The sequence below is a fragment of the Schistocerca americana genome, unplaced genomic scaffold (assembly GCF_021461395.2).
Source record: "Schistocerca americana isolate TAMUIC-IGC-003095 unplaced genomic scaffold, iqSchAmer2.1 HiC_scaffold_13, whole genome shotgun sequence".
In the NCBI taxonomy this organism is placed as follows: domain Eukaryota; kingdom Metazoa; phylum Arthropoda; class Insecta; order Orthoptera; family Acrididae; genus Schistocerca; species Schistocerca americana.
The window spans coordinates 7,550,344-7,573,259 of NW_025725371.1; positions in this window are offsets into that span (position 1 = coordinate 7,550,344).

Genomic DNA, 22,916 nt, shown 5'->3' on the forward strand with positions numbered 1-22,916 from the left:
CCCATACACCACCCCAGGTTCAATGTATTCCTTGGACCTTCACATTGACGATGAAACACAGAAATCGCATCGGAATTAAATACAAATCGCACAATGCCGCCTTAAGTACAAGAATTGTGACTTATCTTACAGTCGGTGCTTTGAGCATTCCCTGTGAGACCAGTATTAGTTTCCGATACACCACTGCCGGTTCAATGTATTCCTTCGACCTTCACATTGACGATGAAACACAGAAATCGCATCTGAATTAAATACAAAAGGAACAATGCCACCTAAAGTACAAGAATAGAAACTCTTCTTACAGTCGGTGCTTTGAGCATTCCCTGTGAGACCAGTATTAGTTTCCGACACACCACTGCCGGTTCAATGTATTCCTAGGTCCTTTACATTGACGAAGAAACACAGAAATCCCATCGGAGTTAAATACAAAAGGCACAATGCCGTCTTAAGTACAAGAATAGAGTCTCTTCTTACAGTCGGTGCTATGAGCATTCCCTGTGAGACAAGTATTAGTTTCCGATACACCACTGCAGGTTCAATGTATTCCTTGGACCTTCACATTGACGATGAAACACAGAAAACGCATCGGAATTAAATACAAAAGGCCCAATGCCGCCTTAAGTACAAGAATAGAGACTCTTCTTACAGTCGGTGTTTTGAGCATTCCCTGTGAGACCAGTGTTAGTTTCCGATACACCACTGCAGGTTCAATGTATCCCTTGGACCTACACATTGACGATGAAACACTGAGTTCGCATCGAAATTATATTCAAAAGGCACTATGCCATCTTAAGTACAAGAATAGAGACTCTTCTTACAGTCGGTGCTTTCAGCATTCCCTGTGAGTCCAGTATTAGTTTCCGATACACCTCAGCAGGTTCAATGTATTCCTAGGACCTTCACATTGACGATGAAACACAGAAATCGCATCGGAATTAAATACAAAAGGCACAATGTCGCCTTAAGTACAAGAATAGAGACTCTTCTTATACTCGGTGCTTTGAGCATTCCCTGTGAGACCAGTATTAGTCTCCGATCCACCACTGCAGGTTCAATGTATTCCTTGGACCTTCACATTGACGATGAAACACAGAAATCGTATCGCAATGAAAGACAAAAGGCAAACTGCCGCGTAAGTACAAGAATAGAGACTCTTTTTACAGTCGGTGCTTTCAGCAATCCCTGTGAGACCAGTATTAGTTTCCGATACACCTCAGCAGGTTCAATGTATTCATAGGACCTTCACATTGTCGATGAAACACAGAAATCGCATCGGAATTAAATACAAATCGCACAATGCCGCCTTAAGTACAAGAATTGTGACTTATCTTACAGTCGGTGCTTTGAGCATTCCCTGTGAGACCAGTATTAGTTTCCGATACACCACTGCAGGTTCAATGTATTCCTTGGACCTTCACATTGACGATGAAACACAGAAATCGTAACGCAATGAAATACAAAAGGCAAACTGCCGCGTAAGTACAAGAATAGAGACTCATTTTACAGTCGGTGCTTTCAGCAATCCCTGTGAGACCAGTATTAGTTTCCGATACACCACTCCAGGTTCAATGTATTCCTTGGACATTCACATTGACGATGAAACACAGAAATCGCATCGGAATGAAATACAAAAGGCAAACTGCCGCGTAAGTACAAGAATAGAGACTCTTCTTACAGTCGGTGCTTTCAGCATTCCCTGTGAGACCAGTATTAGTTTCCGATACACCTCAGCAGGTTCAATGTATTCCTAGGACCTTTACATTGACGATGAAACACAGAAATCGCATCGGAATTAAATACAAAAGGCACAATGACGCCTTAAGTACAAGAATAGAGACTCTTCTTACAGTCGGTGCTTTGAGCATTCCCTGTGAGACCAGTATTAGTTTCCGATACACCACTCCAGGTTCAATGTAATCCTTGGACATTCACATTGACGATGAAACACAGAAATCGCATCGGAATGAAATACAAAAGGCGAACTGCCGCGTAAGTACAAGAAAAGAGACTCTTCTTACAGTCGGTGCTTTCAGCATTCCCTGTGAGACCAGTATTAGTTTCCGATACACCTCAGCAGGTTCAATGTATTCCTAGGACCTTCACATTGACGATGAAACACAGAAATCGCATGGGAATTAAATACAAAAGGCACAATGTCGCCTTAAGTACAAGAATAGAGACTCTTCTTACACTTGGTGCATTGAGCATTCCCTGTGAGACCAGTATTAGTTTCCGATACACCTCAGCAGGTTAAATGTAATCCTAGGACTTTCACATTGACGATGAAACACTGAAATCGCATCGGATTTAAATACAAAAAACACAATGTCGCCTTAAGTACAAGAATAGAGACTCTTCTTACAGTCGGTGCTTTGAGCATTCCCTGTGAGACCAGTATTAGTTTCCGATACACCTCAGCAGGTTCAATGTATTCCTAGGACCTTCACATTGACGATGAAACACAGAAATCGCATCGGAATTAAATACAAAAGGCACAATATCGCCTTATGTACAAGAATAGAGACTCTTCTTACAGTCGGTGCTTTGAGCATTCCCTGTGAGACCAGTATTAGTTTCCGATACACCACTCCAGGTCAATGTATTCCTTGGACATTCACATTGACGATGAAACACAGAAATCGCATAGGAATGACAAACAAAAGGCAAACTGCCGCGTAAGTACAAGAATAGAGACTCTTCTTACAGTCGGTGCTTTCAGCAATCCCTGTGAGACCAGTATTAGTTTCCGATACACCTCAGCAGGTTCAATGTATTCCTAGGACCTTCATATTGACGATGAAACACAGAAATCGCATCGGAATTAAATACAAAAGGCACAACGACGCCTTAAGTACAAGAATTGAGACTCTTCTTACTGTCGGTGCTTTGAGCATTCCCTGTGAGACCAGTATTAGTTTCCGATACACCACTCCAGGTTCAATGTAATCCTTGGACATTCACATTGACGATGAAACACAGAAATCGCATCGGAATTAAATTCAAAAGGCACTATGCCATCTTAAGTACAAGAATAGAGACTCTTCTTACTGTCGGTGCTCTGAGCATTCCCTGTGAGACCAGTATTAGTTTCCGATACACCACTCAAGGTTCAATGTATTCCTTGGACCTTGACATTGACGATAAAACACAGAAATCCCATCGGAGTTAAATACAGAAGGCACAATGCCGCCTTAAGTACAAGAACAGAGACTCTTCTTACTGTCGGTGCCTTGAGCATTCCCTATGAGACCAGTATTAGTTTCCGATACACCACTGCAGGTTCAATGTATTCCTTGGACCTTCACATTGACGATGAAACACAGAAATCGCATCGGAATTAAATACAAAACGCGCAATGCCGCCTTAAGTACAAGAATAGAGACTCTTCTTACAGTCGGTGCTTTGAGCATTCCCTGTGAGACCAGTATTACTTTCTTATACACCACTGCAGGTTCAATGAATTACTTGGACCTTCACATTGACGATGAAACACAGAAATCGCATCGGAATTAAGAACAAAAGGCACAATGCCGTCATCAGTACTAGAATATAGACTCTTCTTACAGTCGGTGCTTTGAGCATTCCCTGTGAGACCAGTATTGGTTTCCGATACACCACTGCAGGTTCAATGTATTCCTTGGACATTCACATGGACGATGAAATCCAGAAATCGCATCGGAAGTAAACACAAAAGGCGCAATGCCACCTTAAGTACAAGAATAGAAACTCTTCTTACAGTCGGTGCTTTGAGCATTCCCTGTGAGACCAGTATTACTTTCTGATACACCACTGCATGTTGAATGTATTCCTTGGACCTTCACATTGACGATGAAACACAGAAAACGCATCGGAATTAAATACAATAGGCACAATGCCGTCTTAAGTACAAGAATAGAGACTCTTCTTACAGTCGGTGCTTTCAGCATTCCCTGTGAGACCAGTATTAGTTTCCGATACACCTCAGCAGGTTCAATATATTCCTAGGACCTTCACATTGCCGATGAAACACAGAAATCGAATCGGAATTAAATACAAAAGGCACAATGTGGGTTTAAGTACAAGAATAGACACTCTTCTTACAGTCGGTGACTTGAGCATTCCCTGTGAGACCAGTATTAGTTTCCGATACACCTCAGCAGGTTCAATGTATTCCTAGGACCTTTACATTGACGATGAAACACAGAAATCGCATCGGAATTAAATACAAAAGGCACAATGACGCCTTAAGTACAAGAATAGAGACTCTTCTTACAGTCGGTGCTTTGAGCATTCCCAGTGAGACCAGTATTAGTTTCCGATACACCACTCCAGGTTCAATGTAATCCTTGGACATTCACATTGACGATGAAACACAGAAATCGCATCGGAATGAAATACAAAAGGCGAACTGCCGCGTAAGTGCAAGAAAAGAGACTCTTCTTACAGTCGGTGCTTTCAGCATTCCCTGTGAGACCAGTATTAGTTTCCGATACACCTCAGCAGGTTCAATGTATTCCTAGGACCTTCACATTGACGATGAAACACAGAAATCGCATGGGAATTAAATACAAAAGGCACAATGTCGCCTTAAGTACAAGAATAGAGACTCTTCTTACACTTGGTGCATTGAGCATTCCCTGTGAGACCAGTATTAGTTTCCGATACACCTCAGCAGGTTAAATGTAATCCTAGGACTTTCACATTGACGATGAAACACTGAAATCGCATCGGATTTAAATACAAAAAACACAATGTCGCCTTAAGTACAAGAATAGAGACTCTTCTTACAGTCGGTGCTTTGAGCATTCCCTGTGAGACCAGTATTAGTTTCCGATACACCTCAGCAGGTTCAATGTATTCCTAGGACCTTCACATTGACGATGAAACACAGAAATCGCATCGGAATTAAATACAAAAGGCACAATATCGCCTTATGTACAAGAATAGAGACTCTTCTTACAGTCGGTGCTTTGAGCATTCCCTGTGAGACCAGTATTAGTTTCCGATACACCACTCCAGGTCAATGTATTCCTTGGACATTCACATTGACGATGAAACACAGAAATCGCATAGGAATGACAAACAAAAGGCAAACTGCCGCGTAAGTACAAGAATAGAGACTCTTCTTACAGTCGGTGCTTTCAGCAATCCCTGTGAGACCAGTATTAGTTTCCGATACACCTCAGCAGGTTCAATGTATTCCTAGGACCTTCATATTGACGATGAAACACAGAAATCGCATCGGAATTAAATACAAAAGGCACAACGACGCCTTAAGTACAAGAATTGAGACTCTTCTTACTGTCGGTGCTTTGAGCATTCCCTGTGAGACCAGTATTAGTTTCCGATACACCACTCCAGGTTCAATGTAATCCTTGGACATTCACATTGACGATGAAACACAGAAATCGCATCGGAATTAAATTCAAAAGGCACTATGCCACCTTAAGTACAAGAATAGAGACTCTTCTTACTGTCGGTGCTCTGAGCATTCCCTGTGAGACCAGTATTAGTTTCCGATACACCACCCAAGGTTCAATGTATTCCTTGGACCTTGACATTGACGATAAAACACAGAAATCCCATCGGAGGTAAATACAGAAGGCACAATGCCGCCTTAAGTACAAGAACAGAGACTCTTCTTACTGTCGGTGCCTTGAGCATTCCCTATGAGACCAGTATTAGTTTCCGATACACCACTGCAGGTTCAATGTATTCCTTGGACCTTCACATTGACGATGAAACACAGAAATCGCATCGGAATTAAATACAAAACGCGCAATGCCGCCTTAAGTACAAGAATAGAGACTCTTCTTACAGTCGGTGCTTTGAGCATTCCCTGTGAGACCAGTATTACTTTCTTATACACCACTGCAGGTTCAATGAATTACTTGGACCTTCACATTGACGATGAAACACAGAAATCGCATCGGAATTAAGAACAAAAGGCACAATGCCGTCATCAGTACTAGAATATAGACTCTTCTTACAGTCGGTGCTTTGAGCATTCCCTGTGAGACCAGTATTGGTTTCCGATACACCACTGCAGGTTCAATGTATTCCTTGGACATTCACATGGACGATGAAATCCAGAAATCGCATCGGAAGTAAACACAAAAGGCGCAATGCCACCTTAAGTACAAGAATAGAAACTCTTCTTACAGTCGGTGCTTTGAGCATTCCCTGTGAGACCAGTATTACTTTCTGATACACCACTGCATGTTGAATGTATTCCTTGGACCTTCACATTGACGATGAAACACAGAAAACGCATCGGAATTAAATACAATAGGCACAATGCCGTCTTAAGTACAAGAATAGAGACTCTTCTTACAGTCGGTGCTTTCAGCATTCCCTGTGAGACCAGTATTAGTTTCCGATACACCTCAGCAGGTTCAATATATTCCTAGGACCTTCACATTGACGATGAAACACAGAAATCGAATCGGAATTAAATACAAAAGGCACAATGTGGCCTTAAGTACAAGAATAGACACTCTTCTTACAGTCGGTGCTTTGAGCATTCCCTGTGAGACCAGAATTAGTTTCCGATACACCACTCCAGGTTCAATGTATTCCTTGGCCCTTCACATTGACGATGAAACACTGAAATCGCATCGGAATGAAATACAAAAGGCAAACTGCCGCGTAAGTACAAGAATAGAGACTCTTCTTACAGTCGGTGCTTTGAGCATTCCCTGTGAGACCAGTATTAGTTTCCGATACACCTCAGCAGGTTCAATGTATTCCTAGGACCTTCACATTGACGATGAAACACAGAAATCGCATCGGAATTAAATACAAAAGGCACAATGTCGCCTTAAGTACAAGAATAGAGACTCCTCTCACAGTCGGTGCTTTGAGCATTCCCTGTGAGACCAGAATTAGCTTCCGATACACCTCAGCAGGTTCAATGTATTCCTAGGACCTTCACGTTGACGATGAAACACAGAAATCGCATCGGAATTAAATACAAAAGGCACAATGTGGCCTTAAGTACAAGAATAGACACTCTTCTTACAGTCGGAGCTTTGAGCATTCCCTGTGAGACCAGTATTAGTTTCCGATACACCACTGCAGGTTCAATATATTTCTTGGACCTTCACATTGACGATGAAACACATAAATCGCAACGGAATTAAATACAATAGGCACAATGCCGCATTAAGTACAAGAATAGAGACTCTTATTACAGTCGGTGCTTTGAGCATTCCCTGTGAGACCAGAATTAGTTTCCGATACACCACTCCAGGTTCAATGTATTCCTTGGACCTTCACATTGACGATGAAACACAGAAATCGCATCGGAATGAAATACAAAAGGCAAACTGCCGAGTAAGTACAAGAATTGAGACTCTTCTTACAGTCGGTGCTTTCAGCATTCCCTGTGAGACCAGTATTAGTTTCCGATACACCTCAGCAGGTTCAATGAATTCCTAGGAGCTTCACATTGACGATGAAACGCAGAAATCGCATTGGAATTAATTGCAAAAGGCGCAATGCCGCCTTAAGTACAAGAATAGAGACTCTTCTTACAGTCGGTGCTTTCAGCATTCCCTGTGAGACCAGTATTAGTTTCCGATACACCTCAGCAGGATCAATGTATTCCTAGGACCTTCACATTGACGATGAAACACAGAAATCGCATCGGAATTAAATACAAAAGGCACAATGTGGCCTTAAGTACAAGAATAGACACTCTTCCTACAGTCGGTGCTTTGAGCATTCCTTGTGAGACCAGTATTAGTTTCCGATACACCACTGCAGGTTCAATATATTCCTTGCACCCTCACATTGACGATGAAACACATAAATCGCATCGGAATTAAATACAAAAGGCACAATGACGTCTTAAGTACAAGAATAGAGACTCTTCTTACAGTCGGTGCTTTCAGCATTCCCTGTGAGACCAGTATTAGTTTCCGATACACCTCAGCAGGATCAATGTATTCCTAGGACCTTCACATTGACGATGAAACACAGAAATCGCATCGGAATTAAATACAGAAGGCACAATGTGGCCTTAAGTACAAGAATAGACACTCTTCTTACAGTCGGTGCTTTGAGCATTCCTTGTGAGACCAGTATTAGTTTCCGATACACCACTGCAGGTTCAATATATTCCTTGCACCCTCACATTGACGATGAAACACATAAATCGCATCGGAATTAAATACGAAAGGCACAATGCCGCATTAAGTACAAGAATAGCGACTCTTCTTACAGTCGGTGCTTTGAGCATTCCCTGTGAGACCAGAATTAGTATCCGATACACCACTCCAGGTTCAATGTATTCCTTGGACCTTCACACTGACGATGAAACACAGAAATCGCATCGGGATGAAATACAAAATGCAAACTGCCGCGTAAGTAGAAGAATAGAGACTCTTCTTACAGTCGGTGCTTCGTGCATTCGCGGTGAGACCAGTATTAGTTTCCGATACACCTCAGCAGGTTCAATGTATTCCTAGGACCTTCACATTGACGATGAAACACAGAAATCGCATCGGAATTAAATACAAAAGGCACAATGTCGCCTTAAGTACAAGAATAGAGACTCTTCTTACACTCGGTGCTTTGAGCATTCCCTGTGAGACCAGTATTAGTTTCTGATACACCACTGCAGGTTCAATGTATTCCTTGGACCTTCACATTGACGATGAAACACAGATATCGCATCGGAATTAAATACAAAAGGCGCAATGCCGCCTTAAGTGCAAGTATAGAGACTCTTCTTACAGTCGGTGATTTGAGCATTCCCTGTGAGACCAGTATTAGTTTCTGATACACCACTGCAAGTTCAATGTATTGCTTGGACCTTCACATTGACGATGAAACACAGAAATCGCATCCGAGTTAAATAGAAAAGGCACAATGCCACCTTAAGTGCAAGAATAGAGACTCTTCTTACTGTCGGTGCTTTAAGAATTCCCTGTGAGACCAGTAATAGTTTCCGATACACCACTGCAAGTTCAATGTATTCCTTGGACCTTCACATTGACGTTGAAACACAGAAATCGCATCGGAATTAAATACAAAAGGCGCAATGCCGCCTTAAGTAAAAGAATAGAGACTCTTCTTACGGTCGGTGCTTTGAGCATTCCCTGTGAGACCAGTATTAGTTTCTGATACACCACTGCAGGTTCAATGTATTCCTTGGACCTTCACATTAAGGATGAAACACAGAAATCGCATCGGAATTAATTACAAAAGGCACAATGCCATCATAAGTACAAGAATAGAGACTCGTCTTACAGTCTGTGCTTTGAGCATTTCCTGTGAGACCAGTATTAGTTTCCGATACACCACTGCAGGTTCAATGTATTCCTTGGACCATCACATTGACGATGAAACACAGAAATCGCATCGGAATTAAGTACAAAAGGTGCAATGCCGCATTAAGTACAAGAATAGAGACTCTTCTTACAGTCGGTGCTTTGAGCATTCCCTGTGAGACCAGTATTAGTTTCCGATACAGCACTGCACGTTCAATGCATTCCTAGGACCTTCACATTGACGATGAAACACAGAAATCGCATCGGAATTAAATACAAAAGGCACAATGTCGCCATAAGTACAAGAATAGACACTCTTCTTACAGCCGGTGCTTTGAGCATTCCCTGTGAGACCAGTATTAGTTTCCGATACATCACTGCAGGTTCAATGTATTCCTTGGACCTTCACATTGACGATGAAACACAGAAATCGCATCGGAATTAAATACAAAAGGCACAATGCCGCATTAAGTTCAAGAATAGAGACTCTTCTTACAGTCGGTGCTTTGATCATTTCCTGTGAGACCAGAATTAGTTTCCGATACACCACTGCAGGTTCAATGTAATCCTTGGACCTTCACATTGACGATGAAACACAGAAATCGCATCGGAATGAAAAACAAAAGGCAAACTGCCGCGTACGTGCAAGAATAGGGACTCTTCTTACAGTCGGTGCTTTCAGCATTCCCTGTGAGACCAGTATTAGTTTCCGATACACCTTAGCAGGTTCAATGTTTTCCTAGGACCTTCACATTGACGATGAAACACAGAAACCGCATCGGAATTAAATACAAAAGGCACAATGTCGCCTTAAGTACAAGAATAGAGACTCTTCTTACACTCGGTGATTTGAGCACTCCCCGTGAGACCAGTATTAGTTTCTGATACACCACTGCAGGTTCAATGTATTCCTTGGACCTTCACATTGACGATGAAACACAGATATCGCATCGGAATTAAATACAAAAGGCGCAATGCAGCCTTAAGTACAAGTATAGAGACTCTTCTTACAGTCGGTGATTTGAGCATTCCCTGTGAGACCAGTATTAGTTTCTGATACACCACTGCAAGTTCAATGTATTGCTTGGACCTTCACATTGACGATGAAACACAGAAATCGCATCGGAGTTAAATACAAAAGGCACAATGCCACCTTAAGTGCAAGAATAGAGACTCATCTTACTGTCGGTGCTTTAAGAACTCCCTGTGAGACCAGTAATAGTTTCCGATACACCACTGCAGGTTCAATGTATTCCTTGGACCTTCACATTGACGTTGAAACACAGAAATCGCATCCTAATTAAATACAAAAGGCGCAATGCCGACTTAAGTAAAAGAATAGAGACTCTTCTTACGGTCGGTGCTTTGAGCATTCCCTGTGAGACCAGTATTAGTTTCTGATACACCACTGCAGGTTCAATGTATTCCTTGGACCTTCACATTGACGATTAAACACAGAAATCGCATCGGAATTAATTACAAAAGGCACAATGCCATCATAAGTACAAGAATAGAGACTCTTCTTACAGTCTGTGCTTTGAGCATTCCCTGTGAGACCAGTATTAGTTTCCGATACACCACTGCAGGTTCAATGTATTCCTTGGACCATCACATTGACGATGAAACACAGAAATCGCATCGGAATTAAGTACAAAAGGTGCAATGCCGCCTTAAGTACAAGAATACAGACTCTTCTTACAGTCGGTGCTTTGAGCATTCCCTGTGAGACCAGTATTAGTTTCCGATACACCACTGCAGGTTCAATGTATTCCTTGGACCTTCACATTGACGATGAAACACAGAAATCGCATCGGAATTAAATACAAAAGGCACAATGCCGCATTAAGTACAAGAATAGAGACTCTTCTTACAGTTGGTGCTTTGATCATTTCCTGTGAGACCAGAATTAGTTTCCGATACACCACTGCAGGTTCAATGTATTCCTTGGACCTTCACATTGACGATGAAAGACAGAAATCGCATCGGAATGAAATACAAAAGGCAGACTGCCGCGTACGTACAAGAATAGAGACTCTTCTTACAGTCGCTGCTTTCAGCATTCACTGTGAGACCAGTATTAGTTTCCGATACACCTCAGCAGGTTCAATGTATTCGTAGGACCTGCACATTGACGATGAAACACAGAAATCGCATCGGAATTAAATACAAAAGGCACAATGTCGCCTTAAGTACAAGAATAGACACTCTTGTTACAGTCGGTGCTTTGAGCATTCCCTGTGAGACCAGTATTAGTTTCTGATACACCACTGAATGTTCAATGTATTCCTTGGACCTTGACATTGACGATGAAACACAGAAATCGCATCGGAATTAAATACAAAAGGCACAATGTGGCCTTAAGTACAAGAATAGACACTCTTCTTACAGTCGGTGCTTTGAGCATTCCCTGTGAGACCAGTATTAGTTTCCGATACAACACTGCAGGTTCAATATATTCCTTGGACCTCCACATTGACGATGAAACACATAAATCGCATCGGAATTAAATACAAAAGGCACAATGCCGCATTAAGTACAAGAATAGAGACTCTTATTACTGTCGGTGCTTTGAGAATTCCCTGTGAGACCAGTATTAGTTTCCGATACACCACTGCAGGTTCAATGTATTCCGTGGACCTTCACATTGACGACGAAACACAGAAATCGCATTGGAATTAAATACAAAAGGCGCAATGCCGCCTTAAGTACAAGAATAGAGACTCTTCTTATAGTCGGTGCTTTGAGCATTCCCTGTGAGACCAGTATTAGTTTCTGATACACCACTGAATGTTCAATGTATTCCTTGGACCTTGACATTGACGATGAAACACAGAAATCGCATCGGAATTAAATACAAAAGGCACAATGTGGCCTTAAGTACAAGAATAGACACTCTTCTTACAGTCGGTGCTTTGAGCATTCCCTGTGAGACCAGTATTAGTTTCCGATACAACACTGCAGGTTCAATATATTCCTTGGACCTCCACATTGACGATGAAACACATAAATCGCATCGGAATTAAATACAAAAGGCACAATGCCGCATTAAGTACAAGAATAGAGACTCTTATTACTGTCGGTGCTTTGAGAATTCCCTGTGAGACCAGTATTAGTTTCCGATACACCACTGCAGGTTCAATGTATTCCGTGGACCTTCACATTGACGATGAAACACAGAAATCGCATTGGAATTAAATACAAAAGGCGCAATGCCGCCTTAAGTACAAGAATAGAGACTCTTCTTATAGTCGGTGCTTTGAGCATTCCCTGTGAGACCAGTATTATATTCCGATACACCTCAGCAGGTTCAATGTATTCCTAGGACCTTCACATTGACGATGAAACGCAGAAATCACATCGGAATTAAATACAAAAGGCACAATGTCGCCTTAAGTACAAGAATAGACACTCTTCTTACAGCCGGTGCTTTGAGCATTCCCTGTGAGACCAGTATTAGTTTCCGATTCACCACTGCAGGTTCAATGTATTCCTTGGACCTTCACATTGACGATGAAACACAGAAATCGCATCGGAATTAAATACAAAAGGCACAATGCCGCATTAAGTACAAGAATAGAGACTCTTCTTACAGTCTGTGCTTTGATCATTTCCTGTGAGACCAGAATTAGTTTCCCATACACCACTGCAGGTTCAATGTATTCCTTGGACCTTCACATTGACGATGAAACACAGAAATCGCATCGGAATGAAATACAAAAGGCAAACTGCCGCGTACGTACAAGAATAGAGACTCTTCTTACAGTCGGTGCTTTCAGCATTTCCTTTGAGTCCAGTATTAGTTTCCGATACACCTCAGCAGGTTCAATGTATTCCTAGGACCTTCACATTGACGATGAAACACAGAAATCGCATCGGAATTAAATACAAAAGACACAATGTCGCCTTAAGTACAAGAATAGAGACTCTTCTTACACTCGGTGCTTTGAGCATTCCCTGTGAGACCAGTATTAGTTTCTGATACACCACTGCAGGTTCAATGTATTCCTTGGACCTTCACATTGACGATGAAACACAGATATCGCATCGGAATTAAATACAAAAGGCGCAATGCCGCCTTAAGTACAAGTATAGAGACTCTTCTTACAGTCGGTGATTTGAGCATTCCCTGTGAGACCAGTATTAGTTTCTGATACACCACTGCAGGTTCAATGTATTGCTTGGACCTTCACATTGACGATGAAACACAGAAATCGCATCCGAGTTAAATACAAAAGGCACAATGCCACCTTAAGTGCAAGAATAGAGACTCTTCTTACTGTCGGTGCTTTAAGAATTCCCTGTGAGACCAGTAATAGTTTCCGATACACCACTGCAAGTTCAATGTATTCCTTGGAGCTTCACATTGACGTTGAAACACAGAAATCGCATCGGAATTAAATACAAAAGGCGCAATGCCGCCTTAAGTAAAAGAATAGAGACTCTTCTTACGGTCGGTGCTTTGAGCATTCCCTGTGAGACCAGTATTAGTTTCTGATACACCACTGCAGGTTCAATGTATTCCTTGGACCTTCACATTGACGATGAAACACAGAAATCGCATCGGAATTGATTACAAAACGCACAATGCCATCATAAGTACAAGAATAGAGACTCTTCTTACAGTCTGTGCTTTGAGCATTTCCTGTGAGACCAGTATTAGTTTCCGATACACCACTGCAGGTTCAATGTATTCCTTGGACCATCACATTGACGATGAAACACAGAAATCGCATCGGAATTAAGTACAAAAGGTGCAATGCCGCCTTAAGTACAAGAATAGAGACTCTTCTTACAGTCGGTGCTTTGAGCATTCCCTGTGAGACCAGTAATAGTTTCCGATACACCACTGCAGGTTCAATGTATTCCTTGGACCATCACATTGACGATGAAACACAGAAATCGCATCGGAATTAAGTACAAAAGGTGCAATGCCGCCTTAAGTACAAGAATAGAGACTCTTCTTACAGTCGGTGCTTTGAGCATTCCCTGTGAGACCAGTAATAGTTTCCGATACACCACTGCAGGTTCAATGTATTCCTTGGTCCTTCACATTGACGATGAAACACAGAAATCGCATCGGAATGAAATACAAAAGGCAAACTGCCGCTTACGTACAAGAATAGAGACTCTTCTTACAGTCGGTACTTTCAGCGTTTCCTTTGAGTCCAGTATTAGTTTCCCATACACCTCAGCAGGTTCAATGTTTTCCTAGGACCTTCACATTGACGATGAAACACAGAAACCGCATCGGAATTAAATACAAAAGGCACAATGTCGCCTTAAGTACAAGAATAGAGACTCTTCTTGCACTCGGTGCTATGAGCACTCCCTGTGAGACCAGTATTAGTTTCTGATACACCACTGCAGGTTCAATGTATTCCTTGGACCTTCACGTTGACGATGAAACACAGATATCGCATCGGAATTAAATACAAAATTCGCAATGCCGCCTTAAGTACAAGTATAGAGACTCTTCTTACAGTCGGTGATTTGAGCATTCCCTGTGAGACCAGTATTAGTTTCTGATACACCACTGCAGGTTCAATGTATTGCTTGGACCTTCACATTGACGATGAAACACAGAAATCGCATCGGAGTTAAATACAAAAGGCACAATGACTCCTTAAGTGCAAGAATAGAGACTCTTCTTACTGTCGGTGCTTTAAGAATTCCCTGTGAGACCAGTAATAGTTTCCGATACACCACTGCAGGTTCAATGTATTCCTTGGACCTTCGCATTGACGTTGAAACACAGAAATCGCATCGCAATTAAATACAAAAGGCGCAATGCCGACTTAAGTAAAAGAATAGAGACTCTTCTTACGGTCGGTGCTTTGAGCATTCCCTGTGAGACCAGTATTAGTTTCTGATACACCACTGCAGGTTCAATGTATTCCTTGGACCTTCACATTGACGATTAAACACAGAAATCGCATCGGAATTAATTACAAAATGCACAATGCCATCATAAGTACAAGAATAGAGACTCTTCTTACAGTCTGTGCTTTGAGCATTCCCTGTGAGACCAGTATTAGTTTCCGATACCCCACTGCAGGTTCAATGTATTCCTTGGACCATCACATTGACCATGAAACACAGAAATCGCATCGGAATTAAGTACAAAAGGTGCAATGCCGCCTTAAGTACAAGAATAGAGACTCTTCTTACAGTCGGTGCTTTGAGCATTCCCTGTGAGACCAGTATTAGTTTCCGATACACCACTGCAGGTTCAATGTATTCCTTGGACCTTCACATTGACGATGAAACACAGAAATCGCGTCGGAATTAAATACAAAAGGCACAATGCCGCATTAAGTACAAGAATAGAGACTCCTATTACAGTCGGTGCTTTGATCATTTCCTGTGAGACCAGAATTAGTTTCCGATACACCACTGCAGGTTCAATGTATTCCTTGGACCTTCACATTGACGATGAAACACAGAAATCGCATCGGAATGAAATCCAAAAGGCAAACTGCCGCGTACGTACAAGAATAGAGACTCTTCTTACAGTCGGTGCTTTCAGCATTCCCTGTGAGACCAGTATTAGTTTCCGATACACCTCAGCAGGTTCAATGTATTCCTAGGACCTTCACATTCACGATGAAACACAGAAATCGCATCGGAATTAAATACAAAAGGCACAATGTCGCCTTAAGTACAAGAATAGAGACTCTTCTTACACTCGGTGCTTTGAGCACTCCCTGTGAGACCAGTATTAGTTTCTGATACACCACTGCAGGTTCAATGTATTTCTTGGACCTTCACATTGACGATGAAACACAGATATCGCATCGGAATTAAATATAAAAGGCGCAATGCCGCCTTAAGTACAAGTATAGAGACTCTTCTTACAGTCGGTGATTTGAGCATTCCCTGTGAGACCAGTATTAGCTTCTGATACACCACTGCAGGTTCAATGTATTGCTTGGACCTTCACATTGACGATGAAACACAGAAATCGCATAGGAGTTAAATACAAAAGGCACAATGCCACCTTAAGTGCAAGAATAGAGACTCTTCTTACTGTCGGTGCTTTAAGAATTCCCTGTGAGACCAGTAATAGTTTCCGATACACCACTGCAGGTTCAATGTATTCCTTGGACCTTCACATTGACGTTGAAACACAGAAATCGCATCGGAATTAAATACAAAAGGCGCAATGCCGCCTTAAGTAAAAGAATAGAGACTCTTCTTACAGTCGGTGCTTTGAGCATTCCCTGTGAGACCAGTATTAGTTTCCGATACACCACTCCAGGTTCAATGTATTCCTAGGACCTTCACATTGACGATGAAACACAGAAATCACATCGGAATTAAATACAAAAGGCACAATGTCGCCTTAAGTACTAGAATAGACACTCTTCTTACAGCCGGTGCTTTGAGCATTCCCTGTGAGACCAGTATTAGTTTCCGATACACCACTGCAGATCCAATGTATTCCTTGGACCTTCACATTGACGATGAAACACAGAAATCGCATCGGAATTAAATACAAAAGGCACAATGCCGCATTAAGTACAAGAATAGAGGCCCTTCTTACAGTCGGTGCTTTTGAGCATTCCCTGTGAGACCAGTATTAGTTTAAGATACACCACTGCAGGTTCAATGTATTCCTTGGACCTTCACATTGACGATGAAACACAGAAATCGCATCGGCATGAAATACAAAAGGCAAACTGCCGCGTACGTACAAGAATTGGGACTCTTCTTACAGTCGGTGCTTTCAGCATTCCCTGTGAGACCAGTTTTAGTTTCCGATACACCTCAGCAGGTTCAATGTAATCCTAGGACCTTCACATTGACGATGAAACACAGAAATCGCCTCGGAATTAAATACAAAAGGCACAATGTCGCCTTAAGTGCAAGAATAGAGACTCTTCTCACACTCGGTACTTTGAGCACTCCCTGTGAGACCAGTATTAGTTTCTGATACACCACTGCAGGTTCAATGTATTCCTTGGACCTTCACATTGACGATGAAACACAGATATCGCATCGGAATTAAATACAAAAGGCGCAATGCCGCCTTAAGTACAAGTATAGAGACTCTTCTTACAGTCGGTGATTTGAGGATTCCCTGTGAGACCAGTATTAGTTTCTGATACACCACTGCAGGTTCAATGTATTGCTTGGACCTTCACATTGACGATGAAACACAGAAATGGCATCGGAATTAAATTCAAAAGGCACTATGCCATCTTAAGTACAAGAATAGAAACTCTTCTTACAGTCGGTGCTTTGAGCATTCCCTGTGAGACCAGTAATAGTTTCTGATACACCACTGCAGGTTCATTGTATTCCTTGCACCTTTAGATTGACGATGAAACACAGAAATCGTATCGGAGTTAAATACAGAAGGCACAATGCCGCCATAAGTACAAGAACAGAGACTCTTCTTACAGTCGGTGCCTTGAGCATTCCCTATGAGACCAGTATTAGTTTCCGATACACCACTGCCGGTTCAATGTGTTCCTTGGACCTTCACATTGACGATGAAACACAGAAATCGCATTGGAATTAAATACAAAAGGCGCAATGCCGCCTTAACTACAAGAATAGAGACTCTTCTTACAGTCGGTGCTTTGAGCATTCCCTGTGAGAAAAGTATTAATTTCCGATACACCACTGCAGGTTCAATGTATTCCTTGGACCTTCATATTGACAATGAAACACAGAAATCGCATCGGAATTAAATTGAAAAGGCGCAATGCCGCCTTAAGAACAAGAATAGAGACTCTTCTTACAGTCGGTGCTTTGCGCACTCCCTGTGAGACCAGTATTACTTTCTGATACACAACTGCAGGTTCAATGTGATCTTTGGACCTTCACATTGACGATGAAACACAGAAATCGCATCGGAATTAAGTACAAAAGGCACAATGCCGTCATCAGTACAAGAATAGAGACTCTTCTTACAGTCGGTGCTTTGAGCATTCCCTGTGAGACCAGAATTAGTTTCCGATACACCACTGCAGGTTCTATGTATTCCTTGGATATTCACATTGACGATGAAACCCAGAAATCGCATCGGAATTAAATACAAAAGGCGCAATGCCACCTTAAGTACAAGCATAGAGACTCTTCTTACAGTCGATGCTTTGAGCATTCCCTGTGAGACCAGTATTAGTTTCCGATACACCACTGCAGGTTCAATGTATTCCTTGGACCTTCACATTGACGATGAAACACAGAAATCGCATCCGAATTAAATACAATTGGCACAATGCCGTCTTAAGTAGAAGAATAGAGACTCTTCTTACAGTCGGTGCTATAAGCATTCCCTGTGAGACCTGTATTAGTTTCCGATACACCACTGCAGGTTCAATGTATTCCTTGCACCTTCACATTGACGATGAAACACAGAAATCGCATCGGAATTAAATAAAAATCGCACAATGCCGCCTTAAGTACAAGAATTGTGACTCTTCTTACAGTCGGTGCTTTGAGCATTCCCTGTGAGACCAGTATTAGTTTCCGATACACAACTGCAGGTTCAATGTATTCGTTGCACCTTCACATTGACGATGAAACACAGAAATCGCATCGGAATTAAATAAAAATCGCACAATGCCGCCTTAAGTACAAGAATAGAGACTCTTCTTACACTCGGTGCTTTGAGCATTCCCTGTGAGACCAGTATTAGTTTCTGATACACCACTGCAGGTTCAATGTATTCCTTGGACCTTCACATTGACGATGAAACACAGATATCGCATCGGAATTAAATACAAAAGGCGCAATGCCGCCTTAAGTGCAAGTATAGAGACTCTTCTTACAGTCGGTGATTTGAGCATTCCCTGTGAGACCAGTATTAGTTTCTGATACACCACTGCAAGTTCAATGTATTGCTTGGACCTTCACATTGACGATGAAACACAGAAATCGCATCCGAGTTAAATAGAAAAGGCACAATGCCACCTTAAGTGCAAGAATAGAGACTCTTCTTACTGTCGGTGCTTTAAGAATTCCCTGTGAGACCAGTAATAGTTTCCGATACACCACTGCAAGTTCAATGTATTCCTTGGACCTTCACATTGACGTTGAAACACAGAAATCGCATCGGAATTAAATACAAAAGGCGCAATGCCGCCTTAAGTAAAAGAATAGAGACTCTTCTTACGGTCGGTGCTTTGAGCATTCCCTGTGAGACCAGTATTAGTTTCTTATACACCAGTGCAGGTTCAATGTATTGGTTGGACCTTCACATTGACGATGATACACAGAATTCGCATCGGAGTTAAATACAAAAGGCACAATGCCACCTTAAGTGCAAGAATAGAGACTCTTCTTACAGTCGGTGCTTTGCGCACTCCCTGTGAGACCAGTATTACTTTCTGATACACAACTGCAGGTTCAATGTGATCTTTGGACCTTCACATTGACGATGAAACACAGAAATCGCATCGCAATTAAGTACAAAAGGCACAATGCCGTCATCAGTACAAGAATAGAGACTCTTCTTACAGTCGGTGCTTTGAGCATTCCCTGTGAGACTAGAATTAGTTTCCGATACACCACTGCAGGTTCTATGTATTCCTTGGACATTCACATTGACGATGAAACCCAGAAATCGCATCGGAATTAAATACAAAAGGCGCAATGCCACCTTAAGTACAAGCATAGAGACTCTTCTTACAGTCGATGCTTTGAGCATTCCCTGTGAGACCAGTATTAGTTTCCGATACACCACTGCAGGTTCAATGTATTCCTTGGACCTTCACATTGACGATGAAACACAGAAATCGCATCCGAATTAAATACAATTGGCACAATGCCGTCTTAGGTACAAGAATAGAGACTCTTCTTACAGTCGGTGCTATGAGCATTCCCTGTGAGACCTGTATTAGTTTCCGATACACCACTGCAGGTTCAATGTATTCCTTGGACCATCACATTGACGATGAAACACAGATATCGCATCGGAATTAAATACAAAAGGTGCAATGCCGCCTTAAGTACAGGAATAGAGACTCTTCTTACAGTCGGTGCTTTGAGCATTCCCTGTGAGACCAGTATTAGTTTCCGATACACCACTCCAGGTTCAATGTATTCCTAGGACCTTCACATTGACGATGAAACACAGAAATCACATCGGAATTAAATACAAAAGGCACAATGTCGCCTTAAGTACTAGAATAGACACTCTTCTTACAGCCGGTGCTTTGAGCATTCCCTGTGAGACCAGTATTAGTTTCCGATACACCACTGCAGATCCAATGTATTCCTTGGACCTTCACATTGACGATGAAACACAGAAATCGCATCGGAATTAAATACAAAAGGCACAATGCAGCATTAAGTACAAGAATAGAGGCCCTTCTTACAGTCGGTGCTTTTGAGCATTCCCTGTGAGACCAGTATTAGTTTAAGATACACCACTGCAGGTTCAATGTATTCCTTGGACCTTCACATTGACGATGAAACACAGAAATCGCATCGGCATGAAATACAAAAGGCAAACTGCCGCGTACGTACAAGAATTGGGACTCTTCTTACAGTCGGTGCTTTCAGCATTCCCTGTGAGACCAGTTTTAGTTTCCGATACACCTCAGCAGGTTCAATGTAATCCTAGGACCTTCACATTGACGATGAAACACAGAAATCGCCTCGGAATTAAATACAAAAGGCACAATGTCGCCTTAAGTGCAAGAATAGAGACTCTTCTCACACTCGGTACTTTGAGCACTCCCTGTGAGACCAGTATTAGTTTCTGATACACCACTGCAGGTTCAATGTATTCCTTGGACCTTCACATTGACGATGAAACACAGATATCGCATCGGAATTAAATACAAAAGGCGCAATGCCGCCTTAAGTACAAGTATAGAGACTCTTCTTACAGTCGGTGATTTGAGGATTCCCTGTGAGACCAGTATTAGTTTCTGATACACCACTGCAGGTTCAATGTATTGCTTGGACCTTCACATTGACGATGAAACACAGAAATGGCATCGGAATTAAATTCAAAAGGCACTATGCCATCTTAAGTACAAGAATAGAAACTCTTCTTACAGTCGGTGCTTTGAGCATTCCCTGTGAGACCAGTAATAGTTTCTGATACACCACTGCAGGTTCATTGTATTCCTTGCACCTTTAGATTGACGATGAAACACAGAAATCGCATCGGAGTTAAATACAGAAGGCACAATGCCGCCATAAGTACAAGAACAGAGACTCTTCTTACAGTCGGTGCCTTGAGCATTCCCTATGAGACCAGTATTAGTTTCCGATACACCACTGCCGGTTCAATGTGTTCCTTGGACCTTCACATTGACGATGAAACACAGAAATCGCATTGGAATTAAATACAAAAGGCGCAATGCCGCCTTAACTACAAGAATAGAGACTCTTCTTACAGTCGGTGCTTTGAGCATTCCCTGTGAGAAAAGTATTAATTTCCGATACACCACTGCAGGTTCAATGTATTCCTTGGACCTTCATATTGACAATGAAACACAGAAATCGCATCGGAATTAAATTGAAAAGGCGCAATGCCGCCTTAAGAACAAGAATAGAGACTCTTCTTACAGTCGGTGCTTTGCGCACTCCCTGTGAGACCAGTATTACTTTCTGATACACAACTGCAGGTTCAATGTGATCTTTGGACCTTCACATTGACGATGAAACACAGAAATCGCATCGGAATTAAGTACAAAAGGCACAATGCCGTCAACAGTACAAGAATAGAGACTCTTCTTACAGTCGGTGCTTTGAGCATTCCCTGTGAGACCAGAATTAGTTTCCGATACACCACTGCAGGTTCTATGTATTCCTTGGATATTCACATTGACGATGAAACCCAGAAATCGCATCGGAATTAAAGACAAAAGGCGCAATGCCACCTTAAGTACAAGCATAGAGACTCTTCTTACAGTCGATGCTTTGAGCATTCCCTGTGAGACCAGTATTAGTTTCCGATACACCACTGCAGGTTCAATGTATTCCTTGGACCTTCACATTGACGATGAAACACAGAAATCGCATCCGAATTAAATACAATTGGCACAATGCCGTCTTAAGTAGAAGAATAGAGACTCTTCTTACAGTCGGTGCTATAAGCATTCCCTGTGAGACCTGTATTAGTTTCCGATACACCACTGCAGGTTCAATGTATTCCTTGCACCTTCACATTGACGATGAAACACAGAAATCGCATCGGAATTAAATAAAAATCGCACAATGCCGCCTTAAGTACAAGAATTGTGACTCTTCTTACAGTCGGTGCTTTGAGCATTCCCTGTGAGACCAGTATTAGTTTCCGATACACAACTGCAGGTTCAATGTATTCGTTGCACCTTCACATTGACGATGAAACACAGAAATCGCATCGGAATTAAATAAAAATCGCACAATGCCGCCTTAAGTACAAGAATAGAGACTCTTCTTACACTCGGTGCTTTCAGCATTCCCTGTGAGACCAGTATTAGTTTCTGATACACCACTGCAGGTTCAATGTATTCCTTGGACCTTCACATTGACGATGAAACACAGATATCGCATCGGAATTAAATACAAAAGGCGCAATGCCGCCTTAAGTGCAAGTATAGAGACTCTTCTTACAGTCGGTGATTTGAGCATTCCCTGTGAGACCAGTATTAGTTTCTGATACACCACTGCAAGTTCAATGTATTGCTTGGACCTTCACATTGACGATGAAAC